This window comes from Rhinoderma darwinii, unplaced genomic scaffold (assembly GCF_050947455.1).
Source record: "Rhinoderma darwinii isolate aRhiDar2 unplaced genomic scaffold, aRhiDar2.hap1 Scaffold_821, whole genome shotgun sequence".
NCBI classification, from domain to species: Eukaryota; Metazoa; Chordata; class Amphibia; order Anura; family Rhinodermatidae; genus Rhinoderma; species Rhinoderma darwinii.
In genome coordinates, this window is record NW_027464388.1 from 1 (window position 1) to 23,789 (window position 23,789).

Sequence of the window (23,789 nt, forward strand, 5' to 3'; positions counted from 1 at the left end):
CGGGCAGGCGAGCGGGCGGGCTGCTTTATTGGCTGTTTGCTGTTCCCCTACTCCACTCCACTATTTGACTGTTGTGCTGCATCAATCAATCAATCAATCAATCAATCAATCAATCAATCAATCAATCAATCAATCAGTGGCTGGCTCAGGTGCAGCTCTTTAACTTACCTAAAAGGGAGGGCGGAGAGAAGACAAGGAAGGTGAATGAGGTGTTCCAATGTGAAATGCCGGAAACACAGAAACACAGACGACACACAACAAGAGGTGGCAATCTATTCATTAATTGCATTTAATCAATGAGCTCATTATCACTCATGCATTGTCCAACAGGTGTTGAAATAATGGGATTAAAAGGGGAGATCCCTTCAGAAAGACAGAAACAATAGCAAAGACAAAAAACACTTTTGGAATCTGCTTTTAGTCAACACATAAGGAAAGGGTGCACCGGTCCTGGAAATACTGCAATACCAGGTCAATGCGTGGAGTGGACAGAGCAAGCTCTATTTCCATCTCCCTGTTCTAAAAATCCATTTAATATATGGTCCCCAGATAGGGGACGTATCAGATATTAAACTGATAAGAACAGATACTACACTTGATCTTAGCCAAAAGGCCGAGAAGCGATAACCCGAACGGGTCGCGCGTTGCCCGAGCCTGCCCGATACTGCTGTTCAGCCCTTGCAGCGATTCAGCCTACTTCTAGGCAATTCCATGGGGCCCTGCAGGCTCACACACTCACAGCTACACGGGAGGTGAATAAAGGCCGGAGAGGAAGCCAGACAGGATTTGCTTCTTTTGCTTGCACCACAATGCAGTGCTGAAAGAGGAGGAATCTACATAAAAACGCCTTCCTGGCAACGCCCAAATGCCCTGCTGCCATGCAGATAAACACTGGCAGCGGCAGCAAGTGCATGCCCACAGCCACCCCTTGTTCCTTCACACCTTGTATCAGCTGTAATCCAGTCCAGTCCAGTGCTGCCTGCTGAGCAGCACTGACCAACACTGCCTGGGCCCAGGCTTTTATCTCTGAGGCCCCATTATGATGTCAGAAAGCTGGCTCTGGAATCCTGAGGGCTCCACTATGACACGTGCAAAGTTCCGTCTGAACTTTATATAAGACGGTGAGGCTCAGTCAGTCACTCAGTGTTGCCTGAGAGGGCAACACTGCAACAGCCGGCCGCCAGGCTGTCTTTTTTTTGCACAGCTAGTTGCCTCCAGGAGGCCACAAGAGGGAGACAAGGGACTGCAAAATGGAAAATAGGCATCCACCAACTTTACAGACAACTTCTCCTTGCTCCTACAACCTCCATCCTTGCACAGTTTGTTATTCTTCTAGGTAACATAGTAACAAATCCAAATTGCTGCTCTCTTTGTAGGCAAGCAAGGCTTTGTTGCAACTGCAATTCTTACTTCTTCTTGAAATGTAGGGACGACAGTACATTCCATCACATCCATCTAGTGTACACAGGTAGGTCCATTGTGGCGGGCAGGCGAGCGGGCGGGCTGCTTTATTGGCTGTTTGCTGTTCCCCTACTCCACTCCACTATTTGACTGTTGTGCTGCATCAATCAATCAATCAATCAATCAATCAATCAATCAATCAATCAATCAATCAATCAATCAGTGGCTGGCTCAGGTGCAGCTCTTTAACTTACCTAAAAGGGAGGGCGGAGAGAAGACAAGGAAGGTGAATGAGGTGTTCCAATGTGAAATGCCGGAAACACAGAAACACAGACGACACACAACAAGAGGTGGCAATCTATTCATTAATTGCATTTAATCAATGAGCTCATTATCACTCATGCATTGTCCAACAGGTGTTGAAATAATGGGATTAAAAGGGGAGATCCCTTCAGAAAGACAGAAACAATAGCAAAGACAAAAAACACTTTTGGAATCTGCTTTTAGTCAACACATAAGGAAAGGGTGCACCGGTCCTGGAAATACTGCAATACCAGGTCAATGCGTGGAGTGGACAGAGCAAGCTCTATTTCCATCTCCCTGTTCTAAAAATCCATTTAATATATGGTCCCCAGATAGGGGACGTATCAGATATTAAACTGATAAGAACAGATACTACACTTGATCTTAGCCAAAAGGCCGAGAAGCGATAACCCGAACGGGCCGCGCGTTGCCCGAGCCTGCCCGATACTGCTGTTCAGCCCTTGCAGCGATTCAGCCTACTTCTAGGCAATTCCATGGGGCCCTGCAGGCTCACACACTCACAGCTACACGGGAGGTGAATAAAGGCCGGAGAGGAAGCCAGACAGGATTTGCTTCTTTTGCTTGCACCACAATGCAGTGCTGAAAGAGGAGGAATCTACATAAAAACGCCTTCCTGGCAACGCCCAAATGCCCTGCTGCCATGCAGATAAACACTGGCAGCGGCAGCAAGTGCATGCCCACAGCCACCCCTTGTTCCTTCACACCTTGTATCAGCTGTAATCCAGTCCAGTCCAGTGCTGCCTGCTGAGCAGCACTGACCAACACTGCCTGGGCCCAGGCTTTTATCTCTGAGGCCCCATTATGATGTCAGAAAGCTGGCTCTGGAATCCTGAGGGCTCCACTATGACACGTGCAAAGTTCCGTCTGAACTTTATATAAGACGGTGAGGCTCAGTCAGTCACTCAGTGTTGCCTGAGAGGGCAACACTGCAACAGCCGGCCGCCAGGCTGTCTTTTTTTTGCACAGCTAGTTGCCTCCAGGAGGCCACAAGAGGGAGACAAGGGACTGCAAAATGGAAAATAGGCATCCACCAACTTTACAGACAACTTCTCCTTGCTCCTACAACCTCCATCCTTGCACAGTTTGTTATTCTTCTAGGTAACATAGTAACAAATCCAAATTGCTGCTCTCTTTGTAGGCAAGCAAGGCTTTGTTGCAACTGCAATTCTTACTTCTTCTTGAAATGTAGGGACGACAGTACATTCCATCACATCCATCTAGTGTACACAGGTAGGTCCATTGTGGCGGGCAGGCGAGCGGGCGGGCTGCTTTATTGGCTGTTTGCTGTTCCCCTACTCCACTCCACTATTTGACTGTTGTGCTGCATCAATCAATCAATCAATCAATCAATCAATCAATCAATCAATCAATCAATCAAGTGGCTGGCTCAGGTGCAGCTCTTTAACTTACCTAAAAGGGAGGGCGGAGAGAAGACAAGGAAGGTGAATGAGGTGTTCCAATGTGAAATGCCGGAAACACAGAAACACAGACGACACACAACAAGAGGTGGCAATCTATTCATTAATTGCATTTAATCAATGAGCTCATTATCACTCATGCATTGTCCAACAGGTGTTGAAATAATGGGATTAAAAGGGGAGATCCCTTCAGAAAGACAGAAACAATAGCAAAGACAAAAAACACTTTTGGAATCTGCTTTTAGTCAACACATAAGGAAAGGGTGCACCGGTCCTGGAAATACTGCAATACCAGGTCAATGCGTGGAGTGGACAGAGCAAGCTCTATTTCCATCTCCCTGTTCTAAAAATCCATTTAATATATGGTCCCCAGATAGGGGACGTATCAGATATTAAACTGATAAGAACAGATACTACACTTGATCTTAGCCAAAAGGCCGAGAAGCGATAACCCGAACGGGTCGCGCGTTGCCCGAGCCTGCCCGATACTGCTGTTCAGCCCTTGCAGCGATTCAGCCTACTTCTAGGCAATTCCATGGGGCCCTGCAGGCTCACACACTCACAGCTACACGGGAGGTGAATAAAGGCCGGAGAGGAAGCCAGACAGGATTTGCTTCTTTTGCTTGCACCACAATGCAGTGCTGAAAGAGGAGGAATCTACATAAAAACGCCTTCCTGGCAACGCCCAAATGCCCTGCTGCCATGCAGATAAACACTGGCAGCGGCAGCAAGTGCATGCCCACAGCCACCCCTTGTTCCTTCACACCTTGTATCAGCTGTAATCCAGTCCAGTCCAGTGCTGCCTGCTGAGCAGCACTGACCAACACTGCCTGGGCCCAGGCTTTTATCTCTGAGGCCCCATTATGATGTCAGAAAGCTGGCTCTGGAATCCTGAGGGCTCCACTATGACACGTGCAAAGTTCCGTCTGAACTTTATATAAGACGGTGAGGCTCAGTCAGTCACTCAGTGTTGCCTGAGAGGGCAACACTGCAACAGCCGGCCGCCAGGCTGTCTTTTTTTTGCACAGCTAGTTGCCTCCAGGAGGCCACAAGAGGGAGACAAGGGACTGCAAAATGGAAAATAGGCATCCACCAACTTTACAGACAACTTCTCCTTGCTCCTACAACCTCCATCCTTGCACAGTTTGTTATTCTTCTAGGTAACATAGTAACAAATCCAAATTGCTGCTCTCTTTGTAGGCAAGCAAGGCTTTGTTGCAACTGCAATTCTTACTTCTTCTTGAAATGTAGGGACGACAGTACATTCCATCACATCCATCTAGTGTACACAGGTAGGTCCATTGTGGCGGGCAGGCGAGCGGGCGGGCTGCTTTATTGGCTGTTTGCTGTTCCCCTACTCCACTCCACTATTTGACTGTTGTGCTGCATCAATCAATCAATCAATCAATCAATCAATCAATCAAGTGGCTGGCTCAGGTGCAGCTCTTTAACTTACCTAAAAGGGAGGGCGGAGAGAAGACAAGGAAGGTGAATGAGGTGTTCCAATGTGAAATGCCGGAAACACAGAAACACAGACGACACACAACAAGAGGTGGCAATCTATTCATTAATTGCATTTAATCAATGAGCTCATTATCACTCATGCATTGTCCAACAGGTGTTGAAATAATGGGATTAAAAGGGGAGATCCCTTCAGAAAGACAGAAACAATAGCAAAGACAAAAAACACTTTTGGAATCTGCTTTTAGTCAACACATAAGGAAAGGGTGCACCGGTCCTGGAAATACTGCAATACCAGGTCAATGCGTGGAGTGGACAGAGCAAGCTCTATTTCCATCTCCCTGTTCTAAAAATCCATTTAATATATGGTCCCCAGATAGGGGACGTATCAGATATTAAACTGATAAGAACAGATACTACACTTGATCTTAGCCAAAAGGCCGAGAAGCGATAACCCGAACGGGCCGCGCGTTGCCCGAGCCTGCCCGATACTGCTGTTCAGCCCTTGCAGCGATTCAGCCTACTTCTAGGCAATTCCATGGGGCCCTGCAGGCTCACACACTCACAGCTACACGGGAGGTGAATAAAGGCCGGAGAGGAAGCCAGACAGGATTTGCTTCTTTTGCTTGCACCACAATGCAGTGCTGAAAGAGGAGGAATCTACATAAAAACGCCTTCCTGGCAACGCCCAAATGCCCTGCTGCCATGCAGATAAACACTGGCAGCGGCAGCAAGTGCATGCCCACAGCCACCCCTTGTTCCTTCACACCTTGTATCAGCTGTAATCCAGTCCAGTCCAGTGCTGCCTGCTGAGCAGCACTGACCAACACTGCCTGGGCCCAGGCTTTTATCTCTGAGGCCCCATTATGATGTCAGAAAGCTGGCTCTGGAATCCTGAGGGCTCCACTATGACACGTGCAAAGTTCCGTCTGAACTTTATATAAGACGGTGAGGCTCAGTCAGTCACTCAGTGTTGCCTGAGAGGGCAACACTGCAACAGCCGGCCGCCAGGCTGTCTTTTTTTTGCACAGCTAGTTGCCTCCAGGAGGCCACAAGAGGGAGACAAGGGACTGCAAAATGGAAAATAGGCATCCACCAACTTTACAGACAACTTCTCCTTGCTCCTACAACCTCCATCCTTGCACAGTTTGTTATTCTTCTAGGTAACATAGTAACAAATCCAAATTGCTGCTCTCTTTGTAGGCAAGCAAGGCTTTGTTGCAACTGCAATTCTTACTTCTTCTTGAAATGTAGGGACGACAGTACATTCCATCACATCCATCTAGTGTACACAGGTAGGTCCATTGTGGCGGGCAGGCGAGCGGGCGGGCTGCTTTATTGGCTGTTTGCTGTTCCCCTACTCCACTCCACTATTTGACTGTTGTGCTGCATCAATCAATCAATCAATCAATCAATCAATCAATCAATCAATCAATCAATCAGTGGCTGGCTCAGGTGCAGCTCTTTAACTTACCTAAAAGGGAGGGCGGAGAGAAGACAAGGAAGGTGAATGAGGTGTTCCAATGTGAAATGCCGGAAACACAGAAACACAGACGACACACAACAAGAGGTGGCAATCTATTCATTAATTGCATTTAATCAATGAGCTCATTATCACTCATGCATTGTCCAACAGGTGTTGAAATAATGGGATTAAAAGGGGAGATCCCTTCAGAAAGACAGAAACAATAGCAAAGACAAAAAACACTTTTGGAATCTGCTTTTAGTCAACACATAAGGAAAGGGTGCACCGGTCCTGGAAATACTGCAATACCAGGTCAATGCGTGGAGTGGACAGAGCAAGCTCTATTTCCATCTCCCTGTTCTAAAAATCCATTTAATATATGGTCCCCAGATAGGGGACGTATCAGATATTAAACTGATAAGAACAGATACTACACTTGATCTTAGCCAAAAGGCCGAGAAGCGATAACCCGAACGGGTCGCGCGTTGCCCGAGCCTGCCCGATACTGCTGTTCAGCCCTTGCAGCGATTCAGCCTACTTCTAGGCAATTCCATGGGGCCCTGCAGGCTCACACACTCACAGCTACACGGGAGGTGAATAAAGGCCGGAGAGGAAGCCAGACAGGATTTGCTTCTTTTGCTTGCACCACAATGCAGTGCTGAAAGAGGAGGAATCTACATAAAAACGCCTTCCTGGCAACGCCCAAATGCCCTGCTGCCATGCAGATAAACACTGGCAGCGGCAGCAAGTGCATGCCCACAGCCACCCCTTGTTCCTTCACACCTTGTATCAGCTGTAATCCAGTCCAGTCCAGTGCTGCCTGCTGAGCAGCACTGACCAACACTGCCTGGGCCCAGGCTTTTATCTCTGAGGCCCCATTATGATGTCAGAAAGCTGGCTCTGGAATCCTGAGGGCTCCACTATGACACGTGCAAAGTTCCGTCTGAACTTTATATAAGACGGTGAGGCTCAGTCAGTCACTCAGTGTTGCCTGAGAGGGCAACACTGCAACAGCCGGCCGCCAGGCTGTCTTTTTTTTGCACAGCTAGTTGCCTCCAGGAGGCCACAAGAGGGAGACAAGGGACTGCAAAATGGAAAATAGGCATCCACCAACTTTACAGACAACTTCTCCTTGCTCCTACAACCTCCATCCTTGCACAGTTTGTTATTCTTCTAGGTAACATAGTAACAAATCCAAATTGCTGCTCTCTTTGTAGGCAAGCAAGGCTTTGTTGCAACTGCAATTCTTACTTCTTCTTGAAATGTAGGGACGACAGTACATTCCATCACATCCATCTAGTGTACACAGGTAGGTCCATTGTGGCGGGCAGGCGAGCGGGCGGGCTGCTTTATTGGCTGTTTGCTGTTCCCCTACTCCACTCCACTATTTGACTGTTGTGCTGCATCAATCAATCAATCAATCAATCAATCAATCAATCAATCAATCAATCAATCAATCAGTGGCTGGCTCAGGTGCAGCTCTTTAACTTACCTAAAAGGGAGGGCGGAGAGAAGACAAGGAAGGTGAATGAGGTGTTCCAATGTGAAATGCCGGAAACACAGAAACACAGACGACACACAACAAGAGGTGGCAATCTATTCATTAATTGCATTTAATCAATGAGCTCATTATCACTCATGCATTGTCCAACAGGTGTTGAAATAATGGGATTAAAAGGGGAGATCCCTTCAGAAAGACAGAAACAATAGCAAAGACAAAAAACACTTTTGGAATCTGCTTTTAGTCAACACATAAGGAAAGGGTGCACCGGTCCTGGAAATACTGCAATACCAGGTCAATGCGTGGAGTGGACAGAGCAAGCTCTATTTCCATCTCCCTGTTCTAAAAATCCATTTAATATATGGTCCCCAGATAGGGGACGTATCAGATATTAAACTGATAAGAACAGATACTACACTTGATCTTAGCCAAAAGGCCGAGAAGCGATAACCCGAACGGGCCGCGCGTTGCCCGAGCCTGCCCGATACTGCTGTTCAGCCCTTGCAGCGATTCAGCCTACTTCTAGGCAATTCCATGGGGCCCTGCAGGCTCACACACTCACAGCTACACGGGAGGTGAATAAAGGCCGGAGAGGAAGCCAGACAGGATTTGCTTCTTTTGCTTGCACCACAATGCAGTGCTGAAAGAGGAGGAATCTACATAAAAACGCCTTCCTGGCAACGCCCAAATGCCCTGCTGCCATGCAGATAAACACTGGCAGCGGCAGCAAGTGCATGCCCACAGCCACCCCTTGTTCCTTCACACCTTGTATCAGCTGTAATCCAGTCCAGTCCAGTGCTGCCTGCTGAGCAGCACTGACCAACACTGCCTGGGCCCAGGCTTTTATCTCTGAGGCCCCATTATGATGTCAGAAAGCTGGCTCTGGAATCCTGAGGGCTCCACTATGACACGTGCAAAGTTCCGTCTGAACTTTATATAAGACGGTGAGGCTCAGTCAGTCACTCAGTGTTGCCTGAGAGGGCAACACTGCAACAGCCGGCCGCCAGGCTGTCTTTTTTTTGCACAGCTAGTTGCCTCCAGGAGGCCACAAGAGGGAGACAAGGGACTGCAAAATGGAAAATAGGCATCCACCAACTTTACAGACAACTTCTCCTTGCTCCTACAACCTCCATCCTTGCACAGTTTGTTATTCTTCTAGGTAACATAGTAACAAATCCAAATTGCTGCTCTCTTTGTAGGCAAGCAAGGCTTTGTTGCAACTGCAATTCTTACTTCTTCTTGAAATGTAGGGACGACAGTACATTCCATCACATCCATCTAGTGTACACAGGTAGGTCCATTGTGGCGGGCAGGCGAGCGGGCGGGCTGCTTTATTGGCTGTTTGCTGTTCCCCTACTCCACTCCACTATTTGACTGTTGTGCTGCATCAATCAATCAATCAATCAATCAATCAATCAATCAATCAATCAATCAATCAATCAATCAATCAGTGGCTGGCTCAGGTGCAGCTCTTTAAAGGCATGGTGTCGCCCCAAAAACATGTTTTTTTTTTAAAATTTAAACATTTAGTGTGTGGGTGATAAAACATTGTTCAAATTTTTTTTATTTTTTTCGCGAGTCAGGAAATATTATAAATTTTTTCAAATTTATAATACTACCCATTTTTGGTCACTAGATGGAGCTGTTTGGAGCTAGTTCCCAAAATTGCAGCATTGCAACATTGGGTTAAAAGCTATCGCTCTAGTGAGCGCTCAGCATCCCCCCCTCCTTTATCCTGGCTAGTGCCGGGATAAACGAGGGGTTTGAAAGGTTTAACCTCCTACACTGTGTGTCGCCATTTTTTGAGGTAACCCACAGTGTAGTAGGTTTACATGCAGTAGTAAACACACACAAACACTAACATACATTGAAATCGCTTACCTGCTCCTGCCGCCGCGGCCCGTCCGCTCCCTTTGCTGCCGCTGTTCCATGTGCACTTGTCCGGAAGCCGCGACCGGAAGTAGTAATATTACTGTCCGGCCGCGACTTCCGGTCCACAGGAAAATGGCGCCGGACGGCGCCAATTTCGAATAGGACTGTGTGGGAGCGGCGCATGCGCAGTTCCCACACAGACGCCGTACACGGCAGTCAATGGGACGGGAGCCGTTCGCAGTCCCTATGGGACTGTGGCTGCCGTATTCCATGTCTGTGTGTGTCGTTAATCGACACACACAGAAATGGAACAAAAAATGGCAGCCCCCATAGGGAAGAAAAAGTGTGAAAAAAAGAAACAGTAAAACACAAACACACAAATGAAAATAAACGTTTATATTAAGGCACTAACATCTTTAACATATAAATAAAATATTTGTGATGACACTGTTCCTTTAACTTACCTAAAAGGGAGGGCGGAGAGAAGACAAGGAAGGTGAATGAGGTGTTCCAATGTGAAATGCCGGAAACACAGAAACACAGACGACACACAACAAGAGGTGGCAATCTATTCATTAATTGCATTTAATCAATGAGCTCATTATCACTCATGCATTGTCCAACAGGTGTTGAAATAATGGGATTAAAAGGGGAGATCCCTTCAGAAAGACAGAAACAATAGCAAAGACAAAAAACACTTTTGGAATCTGCTTTTAGTCAACACATAAGGAAAGGGTGCACCGGTCCTGGAAATACTGCAATACCAGGTCAATGCGTGGAGTGGACAGAGCAAGCTCTATTTCCATCTCCCTGTTCTAAAAATCCATTTAATATATGGTCCCCAGATAGGGGACGTATCAGATATTAAACTGATAAGAACAGATACTACACTTGATCTTAGCCAAAAGGCCGAGAAGCGATAACCCGAACGGGCCGCGCGTTGCCCGAGCCTGCCCGATACTGCTGTTCAGCCCTTGCAGCGATTCAGCCTACTTCTAGGCAATTCCATGGGGCCCTGCAGGCTCACACACTCACAGCTACACGGGAGGTGAATAAAGGCCGGAGAGGAAGCCAGACAGGATTTGCTTCTTTTGCTTGCACCACAATGCAGTGCTGAAAGAGGAGGAATCTACATAAAAACGCCTTCCTGGCAACGCCCAAATGCCCTGCTGCCATGCAGATAAACACTGGCAGCGGCAGCAAGTGCATGCCCACAGCCACCCCTTGTTCCTTCACACCTTGTATCAGCTGTAATCCAGTCCAGTCCAGTGCTGCCTGCTGAGCAGCACTGACCAACACTGCCTGGGCCCAGGCTTTTATCTCTGAGGCCCCATTATGATGTCAGAAAGCTGGCTCTGGAATCCTGAGGGCTCCACTATGACACGTGCAAAGTTCCGTCTGAACTTTATATAAGACGGTGAGGCTCAGTCAGTCACTCAGTGTTGCCTGAGAGGGCAACACTGCAACAGCCGGCCGCCAGGCTGTCTTTTTTTTGCACAGCTAGTTGCCTCCAGGAGGCCACAAGAGGGAGACAAGGGACTGCAAAATGGAAAATAGGCATCCACCAACTTTACAGACAACTTCTCCTTGCTCCTACAACCTCCATCCTTGCACAGTTTGTTATTCTTCTAGGTAACATAGTAACAAATCCAAATTGCTGCTCTCTTTGTAGGCAAGCAAGGCTTTGTTGCAACTGCAATTCTTACTTCTTCTTGAAATGTAGGGACGACAGTACATTCCATCACATCCATCTAGTGTACACAGGTAGGTCCATTGTGGCGGGCAGGCGAGCGGGCTTGGCTGCTTTATTGGCTGTTTGCTGTTCCCCTACTCCACTCCACTATTTGACTGTTGTGCTGCATCAATCAATCAATCAATCAATCAATCAATCAATCAATCAGTGGCTGGCTCAGGTGCAGCTCTTTAACTTACCTAAAAGGGAGGGCGGAGAGAAGACAAGGAAGGTGAATGAGGTGTTCCAATGTGAAATGCCGGAAACACAGAAACACAGACGACACACAACAAGAGGTGGCAATCTATTCATTAATTGCATTTAATCAATGAGCTCATTATCACTCATGCATTGTCCAACAGGTGTTGAAATAATGGGATTAAAAGGGGAGATCCCTTCAGAAAGACAGAAACAATAGCAAAGACAAAAAACACTTTTGGAATCTGCTTTTAGTCAACACATAAGGAAAGGGTGCACCGGTCCTGGAAATACTGCAATACCAGGTCAATGCGTGGAGTGGACAGAGCAAGCTCTATTTCCATCTCCCTGTTCTAAAAATCCATTTAATATATGGTCCCCAGATAGGGGACGTATCAGATATTAAACTGATAAGAACAGATACTACACTTGATCTTAGCCAAAAGGCCGAGAAGCGATAACCCGAACGGGCCGCGCGTTGCCCGAGCCTGCCCGATACTGCTGTTCAGCCCTTGCAGCGATTCAGCCTACTTCTAGGCAATTCCATGGGGCCCTGCAGGCTCACACACTCACAGCTACACGGGAGGTGAATAAAGGCCGGAGAGGAAGCCAGACAGGATTTGCTTCTTTTGCTTGCACCACAATGCAGTGCTGAAAGAGGAGGAATCTACATAAAAACGCCTTCCTGGCAACGCCCAAATGCCCTGCTGCCATGCAGATAAACACTGGCAGCGGCAGCAAGTGCATGCCCACAGCCACCCCTTGTTCCTTCACACCTTGTATCAGCTGTAATCCAGTCCAGTCCAGTGCTGCCTGCTGAGCAGCACTGACCAACACTGCCTGGGCCCAGGCTTTTATCTCTGAGGCCCCATTATGATGTCAGAAAGCTGGCTCTGGAATCCTGAGGGCTCCACTATGACACGTGCAAAGTTCCGTCTGAACTTTATATAAGACGGTGAGGCTCAGTCAGTCACTCAGTGTTGCCTGAGAGGGCAACACTGCAACAGCCGGCCGCCAGGCTGTCTTTTTTTTGCACAGCTAGTTGCCTCCAGGAGGCCACAAGAGGGAGACAAGGGACTGCAAAATGGAAAATAGGCATCCACCAACTTTACAGACAACTTCTCCTTGCTCCTACAACCTCCATCCTTGCACAGTTTGTTATTCTTCTAGGTAACATAGTAACAAATCCAAATTGCTGCTCTCTTTGTAGGCAAGCAAGGCTTTGTTGCAACTGCAATTCTTACTTCTTCTTGAAATGTAGGGACGACAGTACATTCCATCACATCCATCTAGTGTACACAGGTAGGTCCATTGTGGCGGGCAGGCGAGCGGGCGGGCTGCTTTATTGGCTGTTTGCTGTTCCCCTACTCCACTCCACTATTTGACTGTTGTGCTGCATCAATCAATCAATCAATCAATCAATCAATCAATCAATCAATCAATCAATCAATCAATCAATCAATCAGTGGCTGGCTCAGGTGCAGCTCTTTAACTTACCTAAAAGGGAGGGCGGAGAGAAGACAAGGAAGGTGAATGAGGTGTTCCAATGTGAAATGCCGGAAACACAGAAACACAGACGACACACAACAAGAGGTGGCAATCTATTCATTAATTGCATTTAATCAATGAGCTCATTATCACTCATGCATTGTCCAACAGGTGTTGAAATAATGGGATTAAAAGGGGAGATCCCTTCAGAAAGACAGAAACAATAGCAAAGACAAAAAACACTTTTGGAATCTGCTTTTAGTCAACACATAAGGAAAGGGTGCACCGGTCCTGGAAATACTGCAATACCAGGTCAATGCGTGGAGTGGACAGAGCAAGCTCTATTTCCATCTCCCTGTTCTAAAAATCCATTTAATATATGGTCCCCAGATAGGGGACGTATCAGATATTAAACTGATAAGAACAGATACTACACTTGATCTTAGCCAAAAGGCCGAGAAGCGATAACCCGAACGGGCCGCGCGTTGCCCGAGCCTGCCCGATACTGCTGTTCAGCCCTTGCAGCGATTCAGCCTACTTCTAGGCAATTCCATGGGGCCCTGCAGGCTCACACACTCACAGCTACACGGGAGGTGAATAAAGGCCGGAGAGGAAGCCAGACAGGATTTGCTTCTTTTGCTTGCACCACAATGCAGTGCTGAAAGAGGAGGAATCTACATAAAAACGCCTTCCTGGCAACGCCCAAATGCCCTGCTGCCATGCAGATAAACACTGGCAGCGGCAGCAAGTGCATGCCCACAGCCACCCCTTGTTCCTTCACACCTTGTATCAGCTGTAATCCAGTCCAGTCCAGTGCTGCCTGCTGAGCAGCACTGACCAACACTGCCTGGGCCCAGGCTTTTATCTCTGAGGCCCCATTATGATGTCAGAAAGCTGGCTCTGGAATCCTGAGGGCTCCACTATGACACGTGCAAAGTTCCGTCTGAACTTTATATAAGACGGTGAGGCTCAGTCAGTCACTCAGTGTTGCCTGAGAGGGCAACACTGCAACAGCCGGCCGCCAGGCTGTCTTTTTTTTGCACAGCTAGTTGCCTCCAGGAGGCCACAAGAGGGAGACAAGGGACTGCAAAATGGAAAATAGGCATCCACCAACTTTACAGACAACTTCTCCTTGCTCCTACAACCTCCATCCTTGCACAGTTTGTTATTCTTCTAGGTAACATAGTAACAAATCCAAATTGCTGCTCTCTTTGTAGGCAAGCAAGGCTTTGTTGCAACTGCAATTCTTACTTCTTCTTGAAATGTAGGGACGACAGTACATTCCATCACATCCATCTAGTGTACACAGGTAGGTCCATTGTGGCGGGCAGGCGAGCGGGCGGGCTGCTTTATTGGCTGTTTGCTGTTCCCCTACTCCACTCCACTATTTGACTGTTGTGCTGCATCAATCAATCAATCAATCAATCAATCAATCAATCAATCAATCAATCAATCAATCAGTGGCTGGCTCAGGTGCAGCTCTTTAACTTACCTAAAAGGGAGGGCGGAGAGAAGACAAGGAAGGTGAATGAGGTGTTCCAATGTGAAATGCCGGAAACACAGAAACACAGACGACACACAACAAGAGGTGGCAATCTATTCATTAATTGCATTTAATCAATGAGCTCATTATCACTCATGCATTGTCCAACAGGTGTTGAAATAATGGGATTAAAAGGGGAGATCCCTTCAGAAAGACAGAAACAATAGCAAAGACAAAAAACACTTTTGGAATCTGCTTTTAGTCAACACATAAGGAAAGGGTGCACCGGTCCTGGAAATACTGCAATACCAGGTCAATGCGTGGAGTGGACAGAGCAAGCTCTATTTCCATCTCCCTGTTCTAAAAATCCATTTAATATATGGTCCCCAGATAGGGGACGTATCAGATATTAAACTGATAAGAACAGATACTACACTTGATCTTAGCCAAAAGGCCGAGAAGCGATAACCCGAACGGGCCGCGCGTTGCCCGAGCCTGCCCGATACTGCTGTTCAGCCCTTGCAGCGATTCAGCCTACTTCTAGGCAATTCCATGGGGCCCTGCAGGCTCACACACTCACAGCTACACGGGAGGTGAATAAAGGCCGGAGAGGAAGCCAGACAGGATTTGCTTCTTTTGCTTGCACCACAATGCAGTGCTGAAAGAGGAGGAATCTACATAAAAACGCCTTCCTGGCAACGCCCAAATGCCCTGCTGCCATGCAGATAAACACTGGCAGCGGCAGCAAGTGCATGCCCACAGCCACCCCTTGTTCCTTCACACCTTGTATCAGCTGTAATCCAGTCCAGTCCAGTGCTGCCTGCTGAGCAGCACTGACCAACACTGCCTGGGCCCAGGCTTTTATCTCTGAGGCCCCATTATGATGTCAGAAAGCTGGCTCTGGAATCCTGAGGGCTCCACTATGACACGTGCAAAGTTCCGTCTGAACTTTATATAAGACGGTGAGGCTCAGTCAGTCACTCAGTGTTGCCTGAGAGGGCAACACTGCAACAGCCGGCCGCCAGGCTGTCTTTTTTTTGCACAGCTAGTTGCCTCCAGGAGGCCACAAGAGGGAGACAAGGGACTGCAAAATGGAAAATAGGCATCCACCAACTTTACAGACAACTTCTCCTTGCTCCTACAACCTCCATCCTTGCACAGTTTGTTATTCTTCTAGGTAACATAGTAACAAATCCAAATTGCTGCTCTCTTTGTAGGCAAGCAAGGCTTTGTTGCAACTGCAATTCTTACTTCTTCTTGAAATGTAGGGACGACAGTACATTCCATCACATCCATCTAGTGTACACAGGTAGGTCCATTGTGGCGGGCAGGCGAGCGGGCGGGCTGCTTTATTGGCTGTTTGCTGTTCCCCTACTCCACTCCACTATTTGACTGTTGTGCTGCATCAATCAATCAATCAATCAATCAATCAATCAATCAGTGGCTGGCTCAGGTGCAGCTCTTTAACTTACCTAAAAGGGAGGGCGGAGAGAAGACAAGGAAGGTGAATGAGGTGTTCCAATGTGAAATGCCGGAAACACAGAAACACAGACGACACACAACAAGAGGTGGCAATCTATTCATTAATTGCATTTAATCAATGAGCTCATTATCACTCATGCATTGTCCAACAGGTGTTGAAATAATGGGATTAAAAGGGGAGATCCCTTCAGAAAGACAGAAACAATAGCAAAGACAAAAAACACTTTTGGAATCTGCTTTTAGTCAACACATAAGGAAAGGGTGCACCGGTCCTGGAAATACTGCAATACCAGGTCAATGCGTGGAGTGGACAGAGCAAGCTCTATTTCCATCTCCCTGTTCTAAAAATCCATTTAATATATGGTCCCCAGATAGGGGACGTATCAGATATTAAACTGATAAGAACAGATACTACACTTGATCTTAGCCAAAAGGCCGAGAAGCGATAACCCGAACGGGCCGCGCGTTGCCCGAGCCTGCCCGATACTGCTGTTCAGCCCTTGCAGCGATTCAGCCTACTTCTAGGCAATTCCATGGGGCCCTGCAGGCTCACACACTCACAGCTACACGGGAGGTGAATAAAGGCCGGAGAGGAAGCCAGACAGGATTTGCTTCTTTTGCTTGCACCACAATGCAGTGCTGAAAGAGGAGGAATCTACATAAAAACGCCTTCCTGGCAACGCCCAAATGCCCTGCTGCCATGCAGATAAACACTGGCAGCGGCAGCAAGTGCATGCCCACAGCCACCCCTTGTTCCTTCACACCTTGTATCAGCTGTAATCCAGTCCAGTCCAGTGCTGCCTGCTGAGCAGCACTGACCAACACTGCCTGGGCCCAGGCTTTTATCTCTGAGGCCCCATTATGATGTCAGAAAGCTGGCTCTGGAATCCTGAGGGCTCCACTATGACACGTGCAAAGTTCCGTCTGAACTTTATATAAGACGGTGAGGCTCAGTCAGTCACTCAGTGTTGCCTGAGAGGGCAACACTGCAACAGCCGGCCGCCAGGCTGTCTTTTTTTTGCACAGCTAGTTGCCTCCAGGAGGCCACAAGAGGGAGACAAGGGACTGCAAAATGGAAAATAGGCATCCACCAACTTTACAGACAACTTCTCCTTGCTCCTACAACCTCCATCCTTGCACAGTTTGTTATTCTTCTAGGTAACATAGTAACAAATCCAAATTGCTGCTCTCTTTGTAGGCAAGCAAGGCTTTGTTGCAACTGCAATTCTTACTTCTTCTTGAAATGTAGGGACGACAGTACATTCCATCACATCCATCTAGTGTACACAGGTAGGTCCATTGTGGCGGGCAGGCGAGCGGGCGGGCTGCTTTATTGGCTGTTTGCTGTTCCCCTACTCCACTCCACTATTTGACTGTTGTGCTGCATCAATCAATCAATCAATCAATCAATCAATCAATCAATCAATCAATCAATCAATCAGTGGCTGGCTCAGGTGCAGCTCTTTAACTTACCTAAAAGGGAGGGCGGAGAGAAGACAAGGAAGGTGAATGAGGTGTTCCAATGTGAAATGCCGGAAACACAGAAACACAGACGACACACAACAAGAGGTGGCAATCTATTCATTAATTGCATTTAATCAATGAGCTCATTATCACTCATGCATTGTCCAACAGGTGTTGAAATAATGGGATTAAAAGGGGAGATCCCTTCAGAAAGACAGAAACAATAGCAAAGACAAAAAACACTTTTGGAATCTGCTTTTAGTCAACACATAAGGAAAGGGTGCACCGGTCCTGGAAATACTGCAATACCAGGTCAATGCGTGGAGTGGACAGAGCAAGCTCTATTTCCATCTCCCTGTTCTAAAAATCCATTTAATATATGGTCCCCAGATAGGGGACGTATCAGATATTAAACTGATAAGAACAGATACTACACTTGATCTTAGCCAAAAGGCCGAGAAGCGATAACCCGAACGGGCCGCGCGTTGCCCGAGCCTGCCCGATACTGCTGTTCAGCCCTTGCAGCGATTCAGCCTACTTCTAGGCAATTCCATGGGGCCCTGCAGGCTCACACACTCACAGCTACACGGGAGGTGAATAAAGGCCGGAGAGGAAGCCAGACAGGATTTGCTTCTTTTGCTTGCACCACAATGCAGTGCTGAAAGAGGAGGAATCTACATAAAAACGCCTTCCTGGCAACGCCCAAATGCCCTGCTGCCATGCAGATAAACACTGGCAGCGGCAGCAAGTGCATGCCCACAGCCACCCCTTGTTCCTTCACACCTTGTATCAGCTGTAATCCAGTCCAGTCCAGTGCTGCCTGCTGAGCAGCACTGACCAACACTGCCTGGGCCCAGGCTTTTATCTCTGAGGCCCCATTATGATGTCAGAAAGCTGGCTCTGGAATCCTGAGGGCTCCACTATGACACGTGCAAAGTTCCGTCTGAACTTTATATAAGACGGTGAGGCTCAGTCAGTCACTCAGTGTTGCCTGAGAGGGCAACACTGCAACAGCCGGCCGCCAGGCTGTCTTTTTTTTGCACAGCTAGTTGCCTCCAGGAGGCCACAAGAGGGAGACAAGGGACTGCAAAATGGAAAATAGGCATCCACCAACTTTACAGACAACTTCTCCTTGCTCCTACAACCTCCATCCTTGCACAGTTTGTTATTCTTCTAGGTAACATAGTAACAAATCCAAATTGCTGCTCTCTTTGTAGGCAAGCAAGGCTTTGTTGCAACTGCAATTCTTACTTCTTCTTGAAATGTAGGGACGACAGTACATTCCATCACATCCATCTAGTGTACACAGGTAGGTCCATTGTGGCGGGCAGGCGAGCGGGCGGGCTGCTTTATTGGCTGTTTGCTGTTCCCCTACTCCACTCCACTATTTGACTGTTGTGCTGCATCAATCAATCAATCAATCAATCAATCAATCAATCAATCAATCAATCAATCAGTGGCTGGCTCAGGTGCAGCTCTTTAACTTACCTAAAAGGGAGGGCGGAGAGAAGACAAGGAAGGTGAATGAGGTGTTCCAATGTGAAATGCCGGAAACACAGAAACACAGACGACACACAACAAGAGGTGGCAATCTATTCATTAATTGCATTTAATCAATGAGCTCATTATCACTCATGCATTGTCCAACAGGTGTTGAAATAATGGGATTAAAAGGGGAGATCCCTTCAGAAAGACAGAAACAATAGCAAAGACAAAAAACACTTTTGGAATCTGCTTTTAGTCAACACATAAGGAAAGGGTGCACCGGTCCTGGAAATACTGCAATACCAGGTCAATGCGTGGAGTGGACAGAGCAAGCTCTATTTCCATCTCCCTGTTCTAAAAATCCATTTAATATATGGTCCCCAGATAGGGGACGTATCAGATATTAAACTGATAAGAACAGATACTACACTTGATCTTAGCCAAAAGGCCGAGAAGCGATAACCCGAACGGGCCGCGCGTTGCCCGAGCCTGCCCGATACTGCTGTTCAGCCCTTGCAGCGATTCAGCCTACTTCTAGGCAATTCCATGGGGCCCTGCAGGCTCACACACTCACAGCTACACGGGAGGTGAATAAAGGCCGGAGAGGAAGCCAGACAGGATTTGCTTCTTTTGCTTGCACCACAATGCAGTGCTGAAAGAGGAGGAATCTACATAAAAACGCCTTCCTGGCAACGCACAAATGCCCTGCTGCCATGCAGATAAACACTGGCAGCGGCAGCAAGTGCATGCCCACAGCCACCCCTTGTTCCTTCACACCTTGTATCAGCTGTAATCCAGTCCAGTCCAGTGCTGCCTGCTGAGCAGCACTGACCAACACTGCCTGGGCCCAGGCTTTTATCTCTGAGGCCCCATTATGATGTCAGAAAGCTGGCTCTGGAATCCTGAGGGCTCCACTATGACACGTGCAAAGTTCCGTCTGAACTTTATATAAGACGGTGAGGCTCAGTCAGTCACTCAGTGTTGCCTGAGAGGGCAACACTGCAACAGCCGGCCGCCAGGCTGTCTTTTTTTTGCACAGCTAGTTGCCTCCAGGAGGCCACAAGAGGGAGACAAGGGACTGCAAAATGGAAAATAGGCATCCACCAACTTTACAGACAACTTCTCCTTGCTCCTACAACCTCCATCCTTGCACAGTTTGTTATTCTTCTAGGTAACATAGTAACAAATCCAAATTGCTGCTCTCTTTGTAGGCAAGCAAGGCTTTGTTGCAACTGCAATTCTTACTTCTTCTTGAAATGTAGGGACGACAGTACATTCCATCACATCCATCTAGTGTACACAGGTAGGTCCATTGTGGCGGGCAGGCGAGCGGGCGGGCTGCTTTATTGGCTGTTTGCTGTTCCCCTACTCCACTCCACTATTTGACTGTTGTGCTGCATCAATCAATCAATCAATCAATCAATCAATCAATCAATCAATCAATCAATCAATCAATCAATCAGTGGCTGGCTCAGGTGCAGCTCTTTAACTTACCTAAAAGGGAGGGCGGAGAGAAGACAAGGAAGGTGAATGAGGTGTTCCAATGTGAAATGCCGGAAACACAGAAACACAGACGACACACAACAAGAGGTGGCAATCTATTCATTAATTGCATTTAATCAATGAGCTCATTATCACTCATGCATTGTCCAACAGGTGTTGAAATAATGGGATTAAAAGGGGAGATCCCTTCAGAAAGACAGAAACAATAGCAAAGACAAAAAACACTTTTGGAATCTGCTTTTAGTCAACACATAAGGAAAGGGTGCACCGGTCCTGGAAATACTGCAATACCAGGTCAATGCGTGGAGTGGACAGAGCAAGCTCTATTTCCATCTCCCTGTTCTAAAAATCCATTTAATATATGGTCCCCAGATAGGGGACGTATCAGATATTAAACTGATAAGAACAGATACTACACTTGATCTTAGCCAAAAGGCCGAGAAGCGATAACCCGAACGGGCCGCGCGTTGCCCGAGCCTGCCCGATACTGCTGTTCAGCCCTTGCAGCGATTCAGCCTACTTCTAGGCAATTCCATGGGGCCCTGCAGGCTCACACACTCACAGCTACACGGGAGGTGAATAAAGGCCGGAGAGGAAGCCAGACAGGATTTGCTTCTTTTGCTTGCACCACAATGCAGTGCTGAAAGAGGAGGAATCTACATAAAAACGCCTTCCTGGCAACGCCCAAATGCCCTGCTGCCATGCAGATAAACACTGGCAGCGGCAGCAAGTGCATGCCCCTTCACACCTTGTATCAGCTGTAATCCAGTCCAGTCCAGTGCTGCCTGCTGAGCAGCACTGACCAACACTGCCTGGGCCCAGGCTTTTATCTCTGAGGCCCCATTATGATGTCAGAAAGCTGGCTCTGGAATCCTGAGGGCTCCACTATGACACGTGCAAAGTTCCGTCTGAACTTTATATAAGACGGTGAGGCTCAGTCAGTCACTCAGTGTTGCCTGAGAGGGCAACACTGCAACAGCCGGCCGCCAGGCTGTCTTTTTTTTGCACAGCTAGTTGCCTCCAGGAGGCCACAAGAGGGAGACAAGGGACTGCAAAATGGAAAATAGGCATCCACCAACTTTACAGACAACTTCTCCTTGCTCCTACAACCTCCATCCTTGCACAGTTTGTTATTCTTCTAGGTAACATAGTAACAAATCCAAATTGCTGCTCTCTTTGTAGGCAAGCAAGGCTTTGTTGCAACTGCAATTCTTACTTCTTCTTGAAATGTAGGGACGACAGTACATTCCATCACATCCATCTAGTGTACACAGGTAGGTCCATTGTGGCGGGCAGGCGAGCGGGCGGGCTGCTTTATTGGCTGTTTGCTGTTCCCCTACTCCACTCCACTATTTGACTGTTGTGCTGCATCAATCAATCAATCAATCAATCAATCAATCAATCAATCAGTGGCTGGCTCAGGTGCAGCTCTTTAACTTACCTAAAAGGGAGGGCGGAGAGAAGACAAGGAAGGTGAATGAGGTGTTCCAATGTGAAATGCCGGAAACACAGAAACACAGACGACACACAACAAGAGGTGGCAATCTATTCATTAATTGCATTTAATCAATGAGCTCATTATCACTCATGCATTGTCCAACAGGTGTTGAAATAATGGGATTAAAAGGGGAGATCCCTTCAGAAAGACAGAAACAATAGCAAAGACAAAAAACACTTTTGGAATCTGCTTTTAGTCAACACATAAGGAAAGGGTGCACCGGTCCTGGAAATACTGCAATACCAGGTCAATGCGTGGAGTGGACAGAGCAAGCTCTATTTCCATCTCCCTGTTCTAAAAATCCATTTAATATATGGTCCCCAGATAGGGGACGTATCAGATATTAAACTGATAAGAACAGATACTACACTTGATCTTAGCCAAAAGGCCGAGAAGCGATAACCCGAACGGGCCGCGCGTTGCCCGAGCCTGCCCGATACTGCTGTTCAGCCCTTGCAGCGATTCAGCCTACTTCTAGGCAATTCCATGGGGCCCTGCAGGCTCACACACTCACAGCTACACGGGAGGTGAATAAAGGCCGGAGAGGAAGCCAGACAGGATTTGCTTCTTTTGCTTGCACCACAATGCAGTGCTGAAAGAGGAGGAATCTACATAAAAACGCCTTCCTGGCAACGCCCAAATGCCCTGCTGCCATGCAGATAAACACTGGCAGCGGCAGCAAGTGCATGCCCACAGCCACCCCTTGTTCCTTCACACCTTGTATCAGCTGTAATCCAGTCCAGTCCAGTGCTGCCTGCTGAGCAGCACTGACCAACACTGCCTGGGCCCAGGCTTTTATCTCTGAGGCCCCATTATGATGTCAGAAAGCTGGCTCTGGAATCCTGAGGGCTCCACTATGACACGTGCAAAGTTCCGTCTGAACTTTATATAAGACGGTGAGGCTCAGTCAGTCACTCAGTGTTGCCTGAGAGGGCAACACTGCAACAGCCGGCCGCCAGGCTGTCTTTTTTTTGCACAGCTAGTTGCCTCCAGGAGGCCACAAGAGGGAGACAAGGGACTGCAAAATGGAAAATAGGCATCCACCAACTTTACAGACAACTTCTCCTTGCTCCTACAACCTCCATCCTTGCACAGTTTGTTATTCTTCTAGGTAACATAGTAACAAATCCAAATTGCTGCTCTCTTTGTAGGCAAGCAAGGCTTTGTTGCAACTGCAATTCTTACTTCTTCTTGAAATGTAGGGACGACAGTACATTCCATCACATCCATCTAGTGTACACAGGTAGGTCCATTGTGGCGGACAGGCGAGCGGGCGGGCTGCTTTATTGGCTGTTTGCTGTTCCCCTACTCCACTCCACTATTTGACTGTTGTGCTGCATCAATCAATCAATCAATCAATCAATCAATCAATCAATCAATCAATCAGTGGCTGGCTCAGGTGCAGCTCTTTAACTTACCTAAAAGGGAGGGCGGAGAGAAGACAAGGAAGGTGAATGAGGTGTTCCAATGTGAAATGCCGGAAACACAGAAACACAGACGACACACAACAAGAGGTGGCAATCTATTCATTAATTGCATTTAATCAATGAGCTCATTATCACTCATGCATTGTCCAACAGGTGTTGAAATAATGGGATTAAAAGGGGAGATCCCTTCAGAAAGACAGAAACAATAGCAAAGACAAAAAACACTTTTGGAATCTGCTTTTAGTCAACACATAAGGAAAGGGTGCACCGGTCCTGGAAATACTGCAATACCAGGTCAATGCGTGGAGTGGACAGAGCAAGCTCTATTTCCATCTCCCTGTTCTAAAAATCCATTTAATATATGGTCCCCAGATAGGGGACGTATCAGATATTAAACTGATAAGAACAGATACTACACTTGATCTTAGCCAAAAGGCCGAGAAGCGATAACCCGAACGGGCCGCGCGTTGCCCGAGCCTGCCCGATACTGCTGTTCAGCCCTTGCAGCGATTCAGCCTACTTCTAGGCAATTCCATGGGGCCCTGCAGGCTCACACACTCACAGCTACACGGGAGGTGAATAAAGGC

At 47.6% G+C, this 23,789-nt stretch overlaps 16 non-coding genes across 16 annotated transcripts; all 16 read right to left on the reverse strand.

The window, feature by feature from the left end:
• Positions 1-434: 434 nt before the first annotated feature.
• LOC142731538 (U2 spliceosomal RNA) lies at positions 435-625 on the reverse strand. Its single transcript, XR_012878986.1, has one exon. It is a non-coding gene; the product is annotated as a U2 spliceosomal RNA (small nuclear RNA).
• Positions 626-1,921: 1,296 nt separating this feature from the next.
• On the reverse strand, positions 1,922-2,112 carry LOC142731550 (U2 spliceosomal RNA). Its single transcript, XR_012878997.1, has one exon. It is a non-coding gene; the product is annotated as a U2 spliceosomal RNA (small nuclear RNA).
• A 1,289-nt stretch (positions 2,113-3,401) lies between these two features.
• Positions 3,402-3,592, reverse strand: LOC142731562 (U2 spliceosomal RNA). Its single transcript, XR_012879008.1, has one exon. It is a non-coding gene; the product is annotated as a U2 spliceosomal RNA (small nuclear RNA).
• Positions 3,593-4,865: 1,273 nt separating this feature from the next.
• On the reverse strand, positions 4,866-5,056 carry LOC142731574 (U2 spliceosomal RNA). The gene has a single exon (XR_012879019.1). It is a non-coding gene; the product is annotated as a U2 spliceosomal RNA (small nuclear RNA).
• Positions 5,057-6,344: 1,288 nt separating this feature from the next.
• LOC142731586 (U2 spliceosomal RNA) lies at positions 6,345-6,535 on the reverse strand. The gene has a single exon (XR_012879030.1). It is a non-coding gene; the product is annotated as a U2 spliceosomal RNA (small nuclear RNA).
• Positions 6,536-7,827: 1,292 nt separating this feature from the next.
• LOC142731539 (U2 spliceosomal RNA) lies at positions 7,828-8,018 on the reverse strand. The gene has a single exon (XR_012878987.1). It is a non-coding gene; the product is annotated as a U2 spliceosomal RNA (small nuclear RNA).
• Positions 8,019-10,172: 2,154 nt separating this feature from the next.
• Positions 10,173-10,363, reverse strand: LOC142731540 (U2 spliceosomal RNA). The gene has a single exon (XR_012878988.1). It is a non-coding gene; the product is annotated as a U2 spliceosomal RNA (small nuclear RNA).
• A 1,277-nt stretch (positions 10,364-11,640) lies between these two features.
• Positions 11,641-11,831, reverse strand: LOC142731541 (U2 spliceosomal RNA). The gene has a single exon (XR_012878989.1). It is a non-coding gene; the product is annotated as a U2 spliceosomal RNA (small nuclear RNA).
• Positions 11,832-13,135: 1,304 nt separating this feature from the next.
• On the reverse strand, positions 13,136-13,326 carry LOC142731542 (U2 spliceosomal RNA). The gene has a single exon (XR_012878990.1). It is a non-coding gene; the product is annotated as a U2 spliceosomal RNA (small nuclear RNA).
• Positions 13,327-14,618: 1,292 nt separating this feature from the next.
• Positions 14,619-14,809, reverse strand: LOC142731543 (U2 spliceosomal RNA). Its single transcript, XR_012878991.1, has one exon. It is a non-coding gene; the product is annotated as a U2 spliceosomal RNA (small nuclear RNA).
• Positions 14,810-16,081: 1,272 nt separating this feature from the next.
• LOC142731544 (U2 spliceosomal RNA) lies at positions 16,082-16,272 on the reverse strand. Its single transcript, XR_012878992.1, has one exon. It is a non-coding gene; the product is annotated as a U2 spliceosomal RNA (small nuclear RNA).
• A 1,292-nt stretch (positions 16,273-17,564) lies between these two features.
• LOC142731545 (U2 spliceosomal RNA) lies at positions 17,565-17,755 on the reverse strand. The gene has a single exon (XR_012878993.1). It is a non-coding gene; the product is annotated as a U2 spliceosomal RNA (small nuclear RNA).
• Positions 17,756-19,043: 1,288 nt separating this feature from the next.
• LOC142731546 (U2 spliceosomal RNA) lies at positions 19,044-19,234 on the reverse strand. The gene has a single exon (XR_012878994.1). It is a non-coding gene; the product is annotated as a U2 spliceosomal RNA (small nuclear RNA).
• A 1,300-nt stretch (positions 19,235-20,534) lies between these two features.
• Positions 20,535-20,725, reverse strand: LOC142731547 (U2 spliceosomal RNA). The gene has a single exon (XR_012878995.1). It is a non-coding gene; the product is annotated as a U2 spliceosomal RNA (small nuclear RNA).
• A 1,259-nt stretch (positions 20,726-21,984) lies between these two features.
• Positions 21,985-22,175, reverse strand: LOC142731549 (U2 spliceosomal RNA). The gene has a single exon (XR_012878996.1). It is a non-coding gene; the product is annotated as a U2 spliceosomal RNA (small nuclear RNA).
• Positions 22,176-23,459: 1,284 nt separating this feature from the next.
• LOC142731551 (U2 spliceosomal RNA) lies at positions 23,460-23,650 on the reverse strand. Its single transcript, XR_012878998.1, has one exon. It is a non-coding gene; the product is annotated as a U2 spliceosomal RNA (small nuclear RNA).
• Positions 23,651-23,789: the final 139 nt, after the last annotated feature.